Here is an 18,176-nt window from a genome sequence, read left to right on the forward strand (position 1 = left end):
AGTGCTCAGTGCTGGCCGGAGGCTGGGAAAGGCAGTGCCAGGCCTGGCTCCCAGCAAGCGCAGCTGGTTTTCTTCTCTGGCTGGAGTCCATGGCGTCGCCTGCCATGACTAGGAAGCCTCCAGGACGCCCTGCAGGCCGAGCAACCACACCCAAGCCAGGCGGGAGGAGGAAGCCGAGACGCAGGCTGGGGACTCAGCTGCTCGCGGGCTGGAGCTCGGGCTCCGTACTGACCTTTCAGAGCCTCAGCCCTTCACCTGCGAGGTGGCGCCCACAGCCTGGTGCCTCCAGATCAATCACGGGATGGTGGGGGCAGCGGCCTGGCCTGGGGCCCACCGGCCAGGTCAGAGGTGGTAGGGCCCTCGTGGCTTCCTGGCTGCCGGCTCCCGCCGGGCCTGGAGTGGCCACTTTCTGTTTCATGAGCCGGGAGCCGGACTAGAACCCTCGCTGGCCCCGCCTGGGCCTCGTCTCCAGGTCCCTCTTGGAGTCACACAAAGATCTAGCCAAGAGCTCCAGGACCCAGCGCTAAAGGGCTAGGGGACCCCGCGTGTAGCCCCACACGGCGTGAAACGTGTGAAGGAGGTCAAAGGCCCGCTCTTTCCCGGACAGACTACGTGGATGCATTTTGGAAATGACAAATATCAAATTCTTCCAGAAACGGTCGCCGGAGGTCCGCCCCGCCGGTGCCCAAGGCGTGCCGATGCGCAACCCCGAGCGCCCGCCTGAACCGCAGGGGGAAGCCGTGGCTGTGAGCTGAAGGACAGGCCGCACCAGGCTCCTCTCTGGGAAGCCCCTGCCGCTCCAGGCCCACGGGCTCCGGGGGCTCAGCCCCCCTCCAGGGCAGGATCTGCCCCAGGGCGGTGAGACAGCCTGTCCTAGCTTCCCCCAGTGCCAGGCTCACCCCACCCCGAGCCAGGCCTGGCTACCTGCCCACTCCATAACGGGGAAAGCTGAGGGGATCCAGGCCGCTTGGAGTGGGTTCCCCAGGAAAGAGGGTCCCTCTCGCGGGAGGGAGGGAAGGCGGCTGGGCATGCAGGAGCAACGCTCGACTCCTGACGGACCCGCCACTCTCGGGTCAAGGCCACGTGTCACCCCACACCAGGTGGTCCTGGAGATAGACCGCAGGCTCTGCTGTGTGCCCCATGTGTCTGGCTAGTCCCCGGTCCTCTGAGCACACCTGGACAGGTGGGGGCAGGGCCTGGGGCAGCGCCTGGTCTCATCTGATCAGACTCTCTTGCACTTGGGGACACAGTGGCCAGGAGGGGTCAGTCCTGCCTGAGGACGCAGGACTGCTGTGACAGCCCGGGGTGTGGGTGGAAAGAAAGACTGTCCCCATCTGGCCATCGCTGGCTGAGGTCGCGTGGAATCAGCCGCTGAGCTGGCTGCTCCTTGCAGGCAGGGACAGGGCAGGGCACATGGCAGGTGACACCCTGGGTGACAACTCGATGGGGAGGCCTGGAGATCCAGGCCCTGGGGCCATGTAGAGCACACGGTCACCAAGGCGCCCCAGCTTGTGGCCATTTGACTAAAGAAGGAACAATCTGGAAGAAAAAAGGCTGGCCCAGAGGGGAGGGTGTCTGCGGCTCAGGCCTCCTGTCTTTGGGCCCAGGGGATGCTCTGTGAAAGGGGGGCTTTTGATGATGGGGGGTCACCCGGCCAGGCCGCGCACCCACACCACCAGCGCACCCCGAGAGCACCTGGCCCGAGCTGACCTGTGCTCTGGCCATTCCTGCCGGCCTGGGGGGCCGGGGTTGGAGAGGCATGTTGGCACCTGTGGGGAGAGACTCTGGCCCTGCCCCCTCCCCACATCCCAGCCCTCCCCTCGGCCGCCCTCATCCCAGTGCCCCAGATCCTGCTTCTGGAAATACACCTGCAATTAAATCAAAAGGCCCAAGCGCTGCCTGGAGAGCCAAGCGGTGGTTACACAACCCTCATCCCCGTGGCTCCCAGCGGCCCAGAAGACACACGTGCCGCCCAGGCCGTGCTCTGGTCCTGGTCGCAGCCTCCCAGATGGGGCGAGCTTGGGCTCCAGGAAGTGTGGGTCCAACCCAGGCGCCCTCCCGGCTGGAAGGCAGGAGGAGGGCAGGGAGCTGGTGTGGCTCCAGGGCTTGGTTGCCCTCTGCCCTCTGCCCTGTGCTTGCAGGTCCCTCAGGGCTTCGTGTGGGAGGACACAGCCCCTTCCCCGGTCTGGCTAACAGACACAGTGTGTGCAGCACAAGGTGGCCCGACAAGCGGCCGCCCGTTTCCAGGCCACGTCTTGAGGGAGACAGTCGTGCTAAGCAGGGCAGCGCTGCCTGAGGGTGGGCCAGGCCGGGAGGGGCGGCCAGACTGTGGGCTGGATTCTCAGGGCTGGGAGAGGGGTGACAGCCCCCTGGGATGTGCCCGGAGAGGCTGGTGGCGGCTCAGGCACGGGGGCAGCCCCAGGGATCAGGGCCCCCGCTGGAACAAGGCTGAGAGCTGGCCAGCCTGCAGGGTCCCCAAGTCCAGACTCGCTGGCCACCGGCCACCAGGAGGGGCCGCAGCAGGAGTGGCGGCACCAGCCTGGGGCAGGGCTCTCTGGGCCGGTGGACCCGCTGCTGCCCCTGCCCCGGGCCCGCTCCTGCCTCCTGGGCAATGGTTGGGAGTGGCCGGGCCACGTCACAGCTGAGAGGCTCTGGCAGAGCTGGTGCTGGCCGCCTGCCCTGGGCAACAGGACACTTCCGGGGCAGGAGGTGTTTACGGCCCTTTGACCAAGAGGAGCCCAGCCAGGCCCTGTTGTGTGGCCCAGGCCCAGCACCGGGCCCTCCTCCCTGCCCCGCCCCCTCTGGCCCCTTTCTTTGCTAAGTGTCCACAAGATGAAAACTCAGTGGGTTCTCCTGGCATTGGCTTTCCCTTAAAAACAACGTGTGCTGCCTTTTCCAGTGATGGAGCTGACTTGTCAGTACAGCGGAACGTCTGCAAAACCAGACGCCACTCATACATCCATAGACGAAGGGACCGTGGTGAGCACATTAGCCATGCCCTTCTAGCCTGTCCCCAGGACTCCTCTTGCCCATTCTGTGCCTGCCTTAGCGATAGACAGGGTCCCTGTCACAGTGATGCTCATGCCCTGGCAGGGAAACCAACGTGCAGACCTGCGAGAGACCAGGCACCAACAGGGATGAACTGGGTGTGCAGGGGCCGCCGTCCAGCCGGGCTGGCTACAGGGCGGGGGGCCCAGCTGAGGACGGTACATTTAAAAAGATCTGTTTGTATAAAGGAGGCAGCAGTGGGAATATCTGGGGAGAGTGTTCTGGGCAGAGGGCAAAGCAAGTGCAAAGGCCCTGGGGCAGGAGATGGTTCGTGACAGAAGCAGAAAGGGCCAGTGAGTGAAGCCCTTGAGTTGGGCAAGCCTGGGGAGGCTGGGATCCCTGCGGGCCTCAGAGGCCCAGACAGGGGGCGGGTGTTTGGGGCAGGCAGGTTGGGGAGGTGGGGGGGGGCAGGGATGTGCAGGGGCCCGGCATGGAGAGGGTGTCTGCAGCAGGGTGCAGACCTGACATTCTGTGGTTTACCTTTCAGCAGCCTTTCCTGCACTGGGGCGGGGGGGGGGCGGGGGGGGCTGCCAAGTTTGTCTCCAGGGGAAACTGCTTATTTGTTTAGGAAGATATGTTAACGGACCTTTCGTTTCTAAAAGGAAAATTCCAGGGCTTAGTCTGGACCGGAATCAAAACAGAGTCAAAGTGTCCCCCCCAAGATGGAGGCACTCTGGAAGTAAAGCTATTAGGTGACGGCCCCCCCCCCCCCCGCCCCCAAACCTTGGGCCTACAGCAGGGGAGGGAGAGGGAGAAGGCTGGACCACGAGGTAAGGGGTAAATCGGACCTAGTTTTCACTTAATTTCTCTGATGGCTGGAGAGGTTAAATACTTTCACTTTAGACATTTGAATTATTTTATGTAAATTGTTTTATCCTAGTCTTTCCCCATTTTCCATTGGGATATTTGTCTTTTTTATTAGTTTTGGAAATCTTCTTCTGTTACAAATATTTTCTCCTATTCACTTGGCATTTAATTTTTCAAAGATATTTGTATATATAAAAATGTTCAAATTGTATGCCCTCAAATTTATCCATATTTTCCTTTCATGACTCTTCTTTGGGTTAATACTTAGAAAGCTCTTACCAAATTTAAAATTGGTGCAGTACCTCCGTACGCCTTTTTAATTTATACCATGATTTTATTCTGTATTTGCTTCTCTAATCCATCTGGAATTTATGTGGATACTTGGCTAGGGATATAAGTTTATTTTTCTCTCCAGATAATTAACCAATTATCCTGTCAGTGTTTGTTGAATATTCACTATGTAACAGAGTTCTCCTGCTTGGTCTGGTACTTTGACTAAGACTTAATAAAGGGGGTGACTCAGAGACGTGGGCAGGGTTTAAGGCAACAGAGAGGGACTGAGCCTTGCCCAGGAGCGTGGAACTGGGGGGTCCTGGGCCTGAAGCTGCATAGAGAGTGTCACAGGGCCCCACAGGGCAGCTGTTTGCAGAGAGACCCTGCAGGGTCCTGCCCCTGGGGAAGAGACATAGCCAGTCCAGAGCAAACTGGCTGAGCCCGTCAGGAAAGAATTCCCTGGCCTCTCTCTCCTCCCCTCTGGTAGGTGGAGGAGTTCTCAAAGGCAGAGGGAAACCTCTGCAGTCCCACCCCTCAGGGGGATCTCCTCAGCCCCTCCCCCGGGGCGGTCACCAGATTTCCACCTCTCCTCTCGAAGCCCTGGGGCCAAGGGGGCCCGACCTGCTGGGCAGGCAGGTAAGGAGCAGACCGGGTCTGACTCAAACTGCTGTCAGCCCCGCCCAGCTCCATCCTCCCCTGGACGGACCAGTCCAGCCCTCACTCCTCTGTCTAGAAGGTAATGTCTAGTGGAAGGGACGTCACCTGGATCTCACCGGTTCTTTCATGCACAGTGTTAAGCTTGTAACCAACCATTACCAAACATGGAAGAGGCAAGAAAACAGGACCCACAATTAGGAGGAAAAAGTAGACGATAAAAGTGGACCTGAAGATGGATGCTAGAGCTAGCAGACAAGGACTTTAAAAGAACTGTGATGAGTGTATTGCAGAAAACTGAGGAAAAGATGAATAAATAAGCAGATGAAAAACGGAAAATTTCACCAGAGAATTGAAGTCTTAAAATATGATTTAAATTATAAAAAAAAATCAATGGACGTTTAATTACTACTACAATAGTCAATCAAGGGCTTTAATAGCAGAATACAGGATTGGTGAACTGGAGGGCAGCTCAATGGAAAATACCCAAACTGAAGCATAGAGAATATGAAAACAGAGGAACATGGAACACGCTCAAAGGTCCTAATGTACTTAGAGTTCCTGAAAGAGGAGAGAGCATGAGGCAGAAGCAAAGTGCAAAGAGATAATGACCTAGAATTTTCCAGAACTGATGAAAGACATCAACCCATGAATTCAAGAGGCCCTGCAAACCCCAGGCAGAAAAATAAGGAAATGATTAACTCCAGGAAAATATTAAGTTGTATAACAAAGGGAATACAATCAAATGACATTTCATGCCTCGAGTCTGAATGGCATTGAGCTAATCTAATAACACAGCCATCCATTTTGATTTAATAAAAAATTGTGATAAATTCCATAAAAGTGGGGGAAGAGAAGTTCATGGGTCTGTGTGGGGCAGAGGCAAAGGGAGAATTTACCTTCATCTTCCAAACCAGGGAGCTGATAGAGAACACCTAAAACTGAAAAATCAAGCCATGGTAGGTAAGTATGTTGTTTAGAAGTGGATCGGTAAATAGCTGGGGGGATCTCTAAAAAGAGCTGAAGGCAGTGGCCCCTGGGGAGCAGGGAGAGGAGAGGGTTATGTATTATATAACCCCAGACAGGCTTGACGTTTAAGGTTGATAATGAATGTCCGTCAACAGAGGAATGGATAAAGATGATGTGCTACATACACACAGTGGAATACTACTCACCCATAAAAGGAAGGAAATAATGCCATGTGCGGCAACATGGATGGACTAGAGCTGATCATACTAAGTGAAGTAAGTCAGGCAGAGAAAGACAGATATCATACGATGTCACTTATTTGTGGCATCTAAAATATGACACGAATTAACTTATCTACGAAACAGAAACAGACCCACAGACGTAGAGAACAGACTTGTGGTTGCCAAGGGGGAGAAAGGGTGGGAGAGGGGTGGAATGGGAGGTTGGGATTAGCGGATGCAAACCAGTATATAGAGAATGGATAAACAACAAGCTCTTACTGTGTAGCACAGGGAGCTATATTCAATATCCTGTACTGAACTATATTCAATATTCAATTATGATAAACCATAATGGAAAAGAACATGAAAAATAATGTATGTATATATGTATAACTGAATCACTTTGCTGTACAGCAGAAATTAACACAACGTTGTAAATCAACTCTACTCTGATAAAATAAATTTTAAAAATTAAGGTTAATGAATATTAAGTATTATCAAATGCCTTTTGTGGTGTCTATTGATAATCAGATTATCATATTTCTAATTTAATCTATTGATATGATTAAATTATTAATACAGTTCAGATTGTATAATTTTAACTCATCCTTGCCTACAATGGATAAAATTAATGCACTCAATGTATTGTTAATTTACGATAGTGACTGAACTTAATTTGCTAAGAATTTATTGGGAATTCTTCTATTTGTGTTCATAATTGACATTGTATCGTAAAGGTTTTCTTGTAATGCTATCTTTGCTAAGTCTTAGTATCAAGGTTAAATTAGAGGTATAAAATTAATATTTCATTAATTATCAGTTGATAACATATATATGCACATGTATATATGTATATGGCATTGAAACTATCTGGTCCTTAAAATTATAAAATGATTCACCCATAAAACTGCACTGGTCTGTGGCACCACTTATGTGAATAACTCTTTGGCAACCCCTTCAGTTTAGTCCGTGGTTATTCATCTATTAAAGTTTTCAAGTTTCCTAGTGAGACAATTTTGGAAAAGCATATTTTCCTAGAAAATGGTCCCTTTCTTCGAGGTGTAGAAACATGGTAATAGTGTTGTGCATGATTTCACTTATTGTTTTTACGCTACTGTGTTTTTTTTAAGAATTGTTTTGACATTTAATTCTGTTTTGCAATCAACTACAATTATTTAGGCTAATTCCAGGTGTAATTGATTTCAAAACTCACTACAGATCGCTCCAATTTCAGGACGTCCCTTGTGCCCTTCGTCTCCTTGGGCAGAAGGAAGGCACCTCCTCTGACAGTTCCATCGCACAGTCCCGCTCCTCTAGTTTGCTTTCATTCCTCTGAGATCTCGCTTCTGCTTTCTTTCGGTCCGGCAAGGCTTTTCGTTCTACCTGATGTTCGGGCAGCTGCTCTCTTTTTACAAAGCGTATCTTATTCCACTGAGACTTCTCATTTGTCCTCTTGTTTCCTCAGTACGTTTATTCTTGATTCTTAATGAAAGTACAAAGCAGACACTTTCAAATATACACTCTTCTCTATTAGAAAATATTTTGTAAAATGTGTTTTCCGTTTTCATCTTGGTTGCTATGTTCTCTATCTCTCAGGATGGAGGATTTTTTTTACAGGGCCCAAGTGGGTGTATGCACATGGGTGCGTGTGTATATATGTGTGCGCACACGTGTGGGTTCCACATGGGCATGCATGTGTGCACAAGCATGAACACATGTGCGTGAACATGAATGCACATGTGTATGTGTGGGTATGCATGTCCGCTTGCCCATGTATTTGTGTACGTTTGCATATGTGAGTGTGTGTGTGTGTGTACAGCCTGAGTGTGTTTCTTGTCTGTCACCCTGGAGAGGCCAGAGGCCCCGTGCCCTGGTGAAGGTAGACATCCGTGTGTGGAAGCTGGGGTGCGTGGTACCCCTGGCCGCCCTGCCATCTGCTGGCCCTTCACCCCACGTGGAGGCCACCAGCCATCGTCGCCCTTGAGAACCCAATCCAGGTGACCCCTGGCAGCGGGCCTAAGCGCCATGGCCCCAGGGTCGGCTGCACCCATCACAGACCAGGGGCGGAGGGGAAGCGCCCCCAAGCCAGCTTCCAGTGGGCTCTGCCCTGGGAATTCCAGTCCCAGAGAGGACGCAGGCAGGTGGGTGCCTGGGCTGGGACCTCGGAGCCCAGCTGCTGCCTGTGTCCGGAGGGAGTGCGTGTCCCACAGTTGCTCTGTGCCGTCCAGGGTGTGTGAGAGCCCACTGCTATTGATAAGCCATTTACAGCCGTGGGAAGGGGAGAGGTGCTGGCCCCGTGGCGTTTTGGCGGAAGAGCATCCATCGGCAGCGATCTTCGCGTTTGTCAGCCGCCGGCCGGCCGCCCACGTGCTCCAGAAGCCTGGCCTGCCTGATGCGGTCACGGCCGTGGGGGTCCTCCCCGACTGGGAGGGACTGGGGGCTGCAGTTGGTTCCTCCCGTGACCCAGGCGCCTGGGAACCGGGGACCCTCCTGGACGCCCACCCTCATGCTGGCAGCCAAGCCCCCCGTCTCTAACAGGCGCCCCACCCCACTCTCACCCCGCCACCTCCCTCCCGATAACACCTGGTGCCGGGCCCTCTGCGGCCTTCGGGAGAATCCAAGCAGCAGGCTGCTCTGCCCCGCCAGCCGGGGGTCCACCCCCTGCCCCTCCCGCCCCCACCTGGGGCCCTCTCCTCCTGGCCCAGGGGTTCTCAGGCCTCACCGCCTCAGCCTGGCGCACAGCAGGGGCCTGTCGGTGGAGCTGTGGTGAGGGGGTCCTGTGTCCTGTCACCATCCTGCTAGTGTGGGCTGACCTGCTCCCTCCTAGATGACCTGGGAGACCCCTGCCCCTTCCAGAGCCTGAGGCCTCTGAGCGGTCAAGAGAAGCCCCTGAGCTCCGAAAGGAGTTGGAACCACCTGCTTCCTGGAAGCCTCTGGGTGGATCCACCCAGAGGATGTGGGAATCCCGTGGACACCCAGGATGCTGGAGGGCCGGGCAGGCCTGTCCAGGATGGCTGTGTGGCCAGGGGCCACGTCCATGTCCAGGGCGTGCTGGTTCACTAATGTGTGGGCCCTGGTCGCCCCAATCCACCTGCCTCTTGCTCAGAGGCAGCCTGGGACGGAGGTCCCTGACGACCAGCTGGTAATCCCTGCAAAGCCACCAGATGCCCCCATCACTGGGCACAGCGAGCTGTCCAGATGGCCTCGGCTATTTTTAGGTCTGGAGTGTGTGCCGGGGCGGAGGACGCCTCCCACTGGAGTGGCCGCCGGGGCCTGGGGACGTCCCTCCTTCCTTAGCAGGTGGAGACGCACCTGCTCAGGGCTCCCTTGGCCTCCGGGGTCTCAAGGGTGGGTCCGGGAGCCACAGATCCACAGCCGCAGAGCTGGGGACAAGCTGAAGCCAGGCAGGGAAGGGGCCCAGCCAAGGAGCCTGGACGCACAGCAGGGCCCCTTGCTGAATCCCCACATCAGCCCGAGGCCAAGCAGGAGAGGCTCCACCGGGCCGACCCCAGGGGCGCTGAGTGACGGGGGTGCTGGGGGCCCTGGGCTTCTGCCCACCAGGAGGACCCGGGAAACTGAGTCCCACGTCACTGTGTCCATGTGGGAACGGCCTCCGGGGGCCACTCCGCACGTCCACCGCGTCCTGGGCCTGGGCAGGTGAGGCCGGAGGAAGGAGCAAGGGTGGGCCCAGCTCCAGGCCTCCCCCCGCCGCTGCCGAGTGTCCTGCCCCACGGAGCAAGGCCGGCCGCGTGGCTCTGAGCCTGGCAGGGCCACCTGGTCCCGGGTCTCTGAGCGATTTCTCGGGCTCCTCAGAGGCACGGAAGGAGAGTGTGCGTCACGTCACGGGCCTGGGAAACGTCCTCCTGGAGGCCCGCAGCGGGCAGGTGTGGCGCCAGAGACAGGCCCAGCCTCGGCTGTTGGAACGGCACCCGGCCACGGCCGCAGACCCCTTGACCTGATACCCGATGAAACAGAGCCAGGAGGGTCCCACCCACCCAGACTCCACCAGTCGCAGCCACAGGCCACAGCCGATCCAGGAAGGCCTCCGGGAGCCCCAGCCCAAGGCCCCCGCCTGTGGGCTGTGGGATCCCCCCACCCTGGGGCCTGGGCTGGGTCAGAGCCTGAGCCTAGCACTGCCTGACCCCAGTGCCTGTCCCTTGACCCCCCCCAGCCCTCCCCCAGGGGCCCAGGGCCTGGTGCCAGAGAGCGGAGTCAGAAACCAGAGCCGCCAAGCTGGTGAGTGCAGAGCCCTGGCCTCACAGCACGCCCGCATGCAGGCTAGGCGGGCCCCACCCCGGGGGCCGCAAGGAGAGAGGAGCACAGGGTGAGACGGAGGGCAGGGGGCCCCTCGGCTTCAACCAGCAGTTACTCCTCCAGCTAAAATCCAAGCAGGATGAGCTGCCGGGGAGAGCGGCCCCAGGGTCTCCTGAGCACAGAGCCTCACCCCGCAGACAGTCCCCATCCGTGCGACCCTGAGAAGCGAGAGCCCTGCCCCGGCACCTGCAGGGAGCTGGGTCCTGCCAGTGGGTCAGAGGCCTCCCCGGGCTGGGGAGGGGCAGTGGCGGAGCCTTGGGGTGGGCTGCGGCTGCAGTCACAGGCAGTTGCCCAGATCAGGATGAGGGCCCCGCCCTGAGCAAGCAGGGCCAGAGAACAGGAGAAGCTCCCCACGGAAACGCCTGCCCTGGGAGCGCTCGCGGGGAGCCCGAGGGCTGGGCCGGGCTGGAAGGAGTCCAGACCAGACCAGAGCCAAGACGAGCCCCCAGGGCCCCGGACAGCGATGGGAGGTGGTGCCCCTCCAAAGCTCCAAGCCCTGCCCGCCAAGCTACATTTTATCTACAATTCTTGTAGCTACATTAACCAATGAGAGTGGACACCCTTCCCGCTGTCTGGCAGCCGTGGAGCCCAGAGCGACCTTCCTGTCTCAAGTGTACATGGAACACTCAGGAAAAGCAACTGCACGCTACAACATGGAACATACCAACCAGTTTCCATGAAATGATACCACATAAACCATGTTTCCTGACCATAACCCAATTAGTTAGAATGGAAAACAATATTTAAAAAATAATCTTAATGATTTAAGACAGTAAAAATAATCTTTTACAATCTCCATTTATTTGGAAAATAAAATACACACTTCCAAACGATGCCTAGGTGAAAGCATAAAGCATAATGGAAACTAGAGACACTTGGAACTGGATAACGGTGAGGATACTCCGTGTCGTGCATGTCGTGTGTGGGACCACCTGTAAGCGGCATATTGCAAAGCGGGGCCAGGGAAAGCTGTGTAGCCTTAAAAGAAGAAAAGAAAAAAAAAAGAGGCAAGTATGCAACTTAAATCAGAAAAAGAATAAGAGGCTAAAACTGATAAAAGGAGGAGGAAAAGGCACAGATATGAGCAGAAATCAATAAAATAGAAAATGAAAGGCACAGTGGGGAGAATCAGAGATGAAAGCTGGCTGATGACTGGACAGAGAAAAGCAAGAGAGAAAGAGAGAGGCAGACAGACAGACAGCCAAATTGACATTAGGAATGGAAAGGGGAAAGCATCTAACATACACAGAAGTTTTAAAAGATAAAAATATTGTGAACCACTCAATTTGAAATCTTATTCAAAATGAACAAATTCCCAGAAAATTATGACTTCAAAAAATTGATTCAAGAGGAATGAGAAGACAAAATATTTCTATGACGTTTAAGGACGTTTAACCATTAGTGGAAAATATCGCTACAAGAAAACTCACTGACGGGATTATACAGATGTGTTCTACCAAACTTCCAAGGAATGACTTTTCCAGTCTTACACAAACTTACACAAAAGGGTAGACAAAGGGGGAAATCTCCCGAAATTATTCTGAGGTCAGCATAACTTTTAAAACAAAACCGTACGAGAATAGTACAAGAAGCATATTTTAGTCCAGTCTCGCTGTTGAGTAAGGATGTAAAAATCTAAACAAATTATTAGCACACTGCACCCTGTAAACTGTATATTTTTTAAAAGTGATGATATATATATATACACACACACACACACTTAGGTACGTATAAGAAAAACCAAGCGGCCCAACATAAAAATGGGCGAAGGGCATGAACAGCTGAGAAGAAGCAGAGAGGGGAATACAGTGACCCCGGACCACGCCGAGGAAGGGCCTTTCTCATCTCCCTACGGGAAACGCAAACTAGCAAAAGTCAGGAAGTCTGACCAGATCCAGTGCTGGAATGCTATGTTCCAAAAGGAACTCTTCCAGAGCATCGCTGGGAGCGTACCTTGGCACAGCCTGTTTGGGAAGCATCTCGGCATCTCCTGTAAAGTTGAATATTCATAAAGCTTTGAGCCGGCAAACTGACTTCTCGACACACGCTGCTCCCTGGACGCCGGGGCTGCCTCCCTCACCTCCCTCGGGCCTTTCTCCGCGCGGCCCCTTCTCAGCAAGGTTCCCTGGCACCTCCCGTCCACCACCGCCCCCCCAACCTGTGTCTTCGTTTTCTCCAAAGCCGCGTCACCGTCCAGAACACCAGGGCCTCCTGTGTATTTCCTTTGTCTGCCATCTCCTCCAGGATGGTGGCTCTGTGGGGTTGGGTGTGTCTGCCACCCTCTCTGCCGCACTCTGAGCCCAGGGCAGTGCCCGGCACGTGCTGGACACACAGTACGTATTTGGTGAATAAAGGAACGAGTGAGGGGACGGGGCAGTGAAGCACGTAACGCGGGGCCCTGGCCTGGCCTACTGGCCACCTACGGCAGGCACACCCAGAATATTTCGGGGCCCAGGGAAAGGGTCAGTGGAGGCCACACCTCACACCGCGCATGTCCAAGCCTTAGGAGCTGGTCATCACTCTGCGGTGTGGGGACTTGCCAGCTCCCATGCCCACATCTCCTGCAAACAGCCAGGGGCCTGGGGCGCCACTCAGGCATACGGCACCCCCTGGAGACAGACCCAGGGGAGGGACTCACACAGGCCCTGGAGGCGAGCTTGGGACTGTGGTGCAGGCGTGTGTTCTAGAGGTGGGACACGGCTCTGCGTGGACTCCTCGTCCGTGGGCAGGGGTGAAGCGGGCACCTCTGGCACTGCGACGGGCACAGGGGTCCCATGGGATCTTGTTGAAATGCGGTCCTTATTTGGGGCGCTGGAGGGGCCTGAGGTGCTGCGTTTCTAACGAGCTCCCAGGTGATGACGTGGGGCCGGGAGCAGGGCTCCTGTCCTGATGCCTGGGGACAGTTCTCAGTACTGGACTCGACTGGCACAGACCCGGCCCAGCCGGGATGGGAGGAGGTGCGTGGGGGTCCTCGTGCTCATGGGCGCCTAGCTGTGCCTCTCGGGAAGGACTCAGAGGGAAGCCAGCCGTCCAGGAGGCCAGGAAATGAAGTGCTCAGGAGAGAAGGAAGCTAAGGGGGAATGCGGGAGGTGGCCCTACGGTGTAAGGGAAACCTGCTGAGAGGGGGGCTCGGGGAGAGCAGGCCATGGGACAGAGAGGGGGGCTGCCCTGCCTCGCGCAGCGCCCAATCCCCCCCACCTGTCCTGGTGTCCCCGGGTCCCGGTGTCCCCATGTCCCGGCGTGCCGAGGTCCCGGGCCACACGGCTTTCCTCTCCTCCGGACTGGGCACCTCCATCCACCTGCTCCCCCTCCCCGCTCAGGCCCCAACTCTGGGACCACCTAATTCAGTCGCTAAGGCCCTGCTGCCCAGGGCCCCAGACAGCGAGGGCACCTCTGGGGAGACGCCGTCGCGGCAGCCTCACCACAGTGAGGGCGGCTCCCTGCCTTGGAGGCCCTCGAGGGGCCTCACCCCGAGCTCTTGGGTTCCTGTCCCTCTGGCAGGACCCGGGTGACGCTCGGCCGTGTTCCTCTCTCTAAGGAGAAGCGAGAGCTCCTGACAATGGAGCTGCCAGCCGCAGAAAGGCTGGACTTGGTCAAGAAATGGCTAAATATGTTACCAGGGCCTGGGAGGGGCCCCCTGGCCTGGGAGGCCAGCAGACGACTCCAGAATCAAAGCAAGAAGCCCATTTAGCTCGGCAAACCTCGGATTTGCAGCGGAGAGAATTGTATCAGCGGCCTGGAGCCCAGAGCCAACGAGGTTTACGCTGAGAGTGTCGCGGGAGGTGTGCCCTGTGCATCCCCCCAGCCCGTCCAGGGGGCACGACCCACTCCTGGTCAGAACGTGCTTTTCCCTAAGGGGAGACGCTGAGCCCAGGACAGTGACGTCCAGTTCTTCTCACACCGCCCTCTTCGGGCTCCCTGGGAGCCCCCTGGCTGGTCCGCCCTGAGGTGGGAGCACACCCCAAGAGGGTCTCCTTGTGTCCTCAAGTGAGGGTCGCTCCGTGGGCCTTCCTGGAAGCGGAGGCTGGAGAGCTGGGAGCTGCAGGAGCCTACACCCACTTGACCTCGTCACCGACAAATCGGCACTTCACCCGCCTCCACGAGGATCAAATCATGAGTAGCTCGCCGCAGCTGCAGACCTTCAGCGGCCCCTGAAAGGAGCTCAGGGTGGAGATTGGGAAGGAGGCGCTCTGTGCTCTCGGGGAAACTGGCAGAACAGGCCTTCAGATGGTTAGGGATTTTCAGGAGAAGATTTTATGAGCCCAATTCTAGCATCTTCTTGTATCTAGAAAAGCACTAAAATCCATGGTGACGTCTGCTCCTCGAGACTGGCAGTAACCTTCTACAAAAGAAAAGCGCTTCACTGCACGCACTCCCCCTTCACCAAAATCACATCTGTACTGACCTCCCCCTCACCTTTTGGGGGAAGTTTCTCGGAGCTCTCTGAGATGCCGTCTCCTGGGCCGTAGGCCTCATTTCGCCCCAAGCAGCTCTCACGTTGTGCAATCCTTTTCTCAGCCAGCAGCCTCCACCCCCTCAGCGTGGAGCGGACCCTTCTCTGCCCCCCGAACCCCTGTGCGGGCTCTGCGAGCGGGAGGGGCTGGGTGGGCTGGGCTGGGCTCTCTCTGTCCGAGGCTCCAGGCCCTGCCCTCCATCCCCAGAGCTCCCAGGGTGGACAGAAGCCACAGTCCTGGATTTCCCCCAACATCCGGGCCTTGTGTGTGTGTCGCCCCCCGCCCCTGTTCAGTGCCCCCCACCTCCACTGGTTGCCCCTCCACCCCCAGGGCGGCAACAGCAGGGCCCGGCAAAGGCGGGCCCAACGGGGGCAGAACAGCGGCCCCTGCGGATCCCAGGGGGCCTGCCGAAGCTTATCTGGGCCCACACCGCACGTCAGGGCTGGGTCCTGGCGGGCTTACACCTATGGGGCGTCCCTTCCAGGTGCAGGCGTGTGACCAGCAGGTCCCACTGGATGAGTCTTACTTGGTACAGAGGACGGAAGCCTGCTCTCCTGCCCTGTTAGAACCTGGCAGCTTGTAACTCTCCAGGCCCCCGGGCTCCAGTGGCGCCAGAGGACCGAGGGGACGTGCAAATGGGGGGATGGAGGAGGTGGGGCTCTGTCCCCGGGGAAGCACCTCCGCCCAGCTCACAGCCCTCGAGCACGGCCTCCAGGTGCTGGGCAGGGGAGGGGGCTGGGGGGAGGAAAGAGCGAGCTCAGCGTCATGTGGTGAGAGGCTTGGTGTCTCCCCGCCCCCGCCTCCTGGGAGGAAGGTCACCTCCTGAGCAGAGGGCAGTACAGTGCGGGGAGGAGACAGGCGAGGCCGGGCGCCTGGGCTCCACCGGGAGCTTCTTCCCAGGGACACTCGCTTTGCTGGCCAGAGACCTGGTGCATCGCAGCTCCGGCCAGGCCCAGGCTGGGCAATGCGTGTTGTGTAGGGTTATGCCTTCCTCAGCAGTCCTGGCTGGGGGGACCCTGAGACATGCTTGCTTCCGTCCAGGAGACGTCTTAGGTCCACCTTCTCTGCTGCTGCCCTGTTGAGAGTCTCCCGCAGTGACCTTGTACTCACGTCCCCCCCATGTCTCCCCTGATCCTCGGCCCCACCAGGTACCCCGCCAGGCACCCCACCAGCGTGCTGTCTGGGGCTCCCTGGTGCTAGCGGGGGGCTTTGGTGTCACTGTGCTGCACTGGGTCCCAGGAGGATGTGAGGACAGGGTCCTCGCCCTTAACCTGCTGCCCTGGGCTCCCGGAAGTCCACTCTCACGTGTCCTCTGGCGCCTCTGCTGAGGGCACAGCCCTGGGTGGGATGCGGGGGACACGAGGTGTGTAGGGACCCTCAGCGCTCAGGAGGGGCAGTGGTACTGCTTCCTGTCCCAGGGACACCAGCGGGCATCCACTGCAGCCCCGGAGAGGACGGCTGCACCTTGGGCTCACCCCTGTAAAGGGAGTAAAGCCCTCCCCTCAGGGCTCACCCCTCAGCACCTTGGGGCCTGCAGAGATGAGGACCCGGGCATCCCGGGCTGCCCCTCGAGGGGCGTGGTCACCTTGGGCCAGCCGTCCTCCATGGAAAGGGCACCAAGCTCTCCTCGTCCAGCCAGAGACTCTGGGTCCCAGTCGTGAGACCCCGACGGCGGCTGCCACCTGCCCGATGCCTGGGGGTGAGAGGGCTCAGCTCCCAAGGTCTGTGGGAGCCGCAGGCGCTGTCCAGTGGGGCTTCCCACCTGGGGACGGCGGCCACAGGCCCACCCTTCTAAGGACACACAGGCCGCTCCAGCGCTGCTCCTGGCCCCATCTCGTCCTGGCCCCTGAACCTCAATGACAAGGCCTGCGTGGTGCTACCTGGCCCCTCCCCACTCACCCACACCAGCGCACGGCCCGTCCCAGCGGGCCTGGCGTCCTCTGGCCCGCAGCCTTGCTTGGGCCTGGGGCCCCACCCCATCAGCCTCCTTCTTGTTGGGCTGAGCCTGCCGTGAAGGGGCGGACTGGAGGCCCCCTCAAGACTGCCTTACTCCCCTGCCCGTGTCCACCCCTGAGCCTGGGGGGAGGACAGCGACCCTGCAGTCCCCCCCCACTCACCCCGCCGGTGTCCCTGAGACCTGTTCCTGCCTGTGCTGGCCGCCCAGCCACTGACCCTGGCCGCAGGCACCACGCCTGGCCTGGCCTCAGGTGCCCCAGCCGGGGGCCAGCTGTCCTCGCTCTGCTGTAGGGCTTGAGCCTCATCCCCTGTTGCAGAGGCTCCCCCTCCATTCAGCTGGCCAGGCTGATGCCCCCAGCGCAGGGCTGGACTGTCTTCCATCTGAGAAGGGCCGAAGCCATTTCCCCTGACGGTTATCCGGCCACTGCTTCCTTCAACGGGGCCGTCTCTCTTGCCTCTACTTGTTTTAAATTTTTTAATTGAAATGATTTGCTTTAAAAGTAATACCAGTTTATTATAAAAGTCTGGTACATGCATGAAACAGAAGGAAGAAAACACGCTCCCATGGCCCCATTGCCCAGCCCACACTCCCAAGCGCCCTGGCAGTATTTCATGCCCGCGTGTGTTGTCACCCAAGAGTGGACACAGTACACAGACGGCACAATTCACTGTTTACCGGGTTCTTCTCTGGTCGTAAAGGTGATACACGCACACTACAGAAGACTGGATGCCTCAGAAAGGTGCCGTGCCCTGGAGCCCCCACTCCGTGCCTGCAACCACATGCGTTTCTCTGGGGTCTTCTTAGGGGCTCTGCTTTGAGATCATTCCACAAGCCAGATCAGCGTAAAAGTATCCATCGTCCCTGGCGGAGGAAAAATGAGGAGGAGATTGCTGTCAGGTAACCTACACTTGTGGCCTTTTGTTCTCTATGAATAAAAATAAATACATGCTTCAAGGAGAGGTTTCGTGACGCAGGAAGGCGTCCTTCACAGCCTTTGGCAAGAGCAGGACACCACTCTTGACGCACGCATGCTTTTGAGGAGGGGGCGGTCTGCTCGTTTGGGCTTCTGCCACCAGGGTCTCAACCACATGAAAAGTTCCACTGCTGCTGGGATGGGAGGCTGGCACTGAGCCACATGGTTTGTCCAACAGGCAGGGAGAGGTCTGAACTCCGGGGGTGGGGACGGGGGGAAGATATGCAGAAACGCACCTCCCAGAGCTGGGCCCAGGCTAGGGGCCGGCAGCCGGGCACCGGGCGACCTTGCTCTGGCTGCAAAGTCTGCACCAGACACACGGCTACAGACCCTCATCGGGGGGCATGGGGTTCACGCTGCTTCATTTCTCATTTGGCCAAAGCGCATCTTTAAGGACGCTTGACAGTGTTACGTACCTTATCACAATCATTACCACCGTCTTTTGTATACGGATGTGTAATAAAGGCCTTTGGTTTTATCGGTAATAAACGTTATTATTACTTTCT

Source organism: Delphinapterus leucas, chromosome 16 (assembly GCF_059928025.1).
Source record: "Delphinapterus leucas isolate spDelLeu-1000000601 "Yukka" chromosome 16, BTC_Dleu_Yukka2, whole genome shotgun sequence".
NCBI classification, from domain to species: Eukaryota; Metazoa; Chordata; class Mammalia; order Artiodactyla; family Monodontidae; genus Delphinapterus; species Delphinapterus leucas.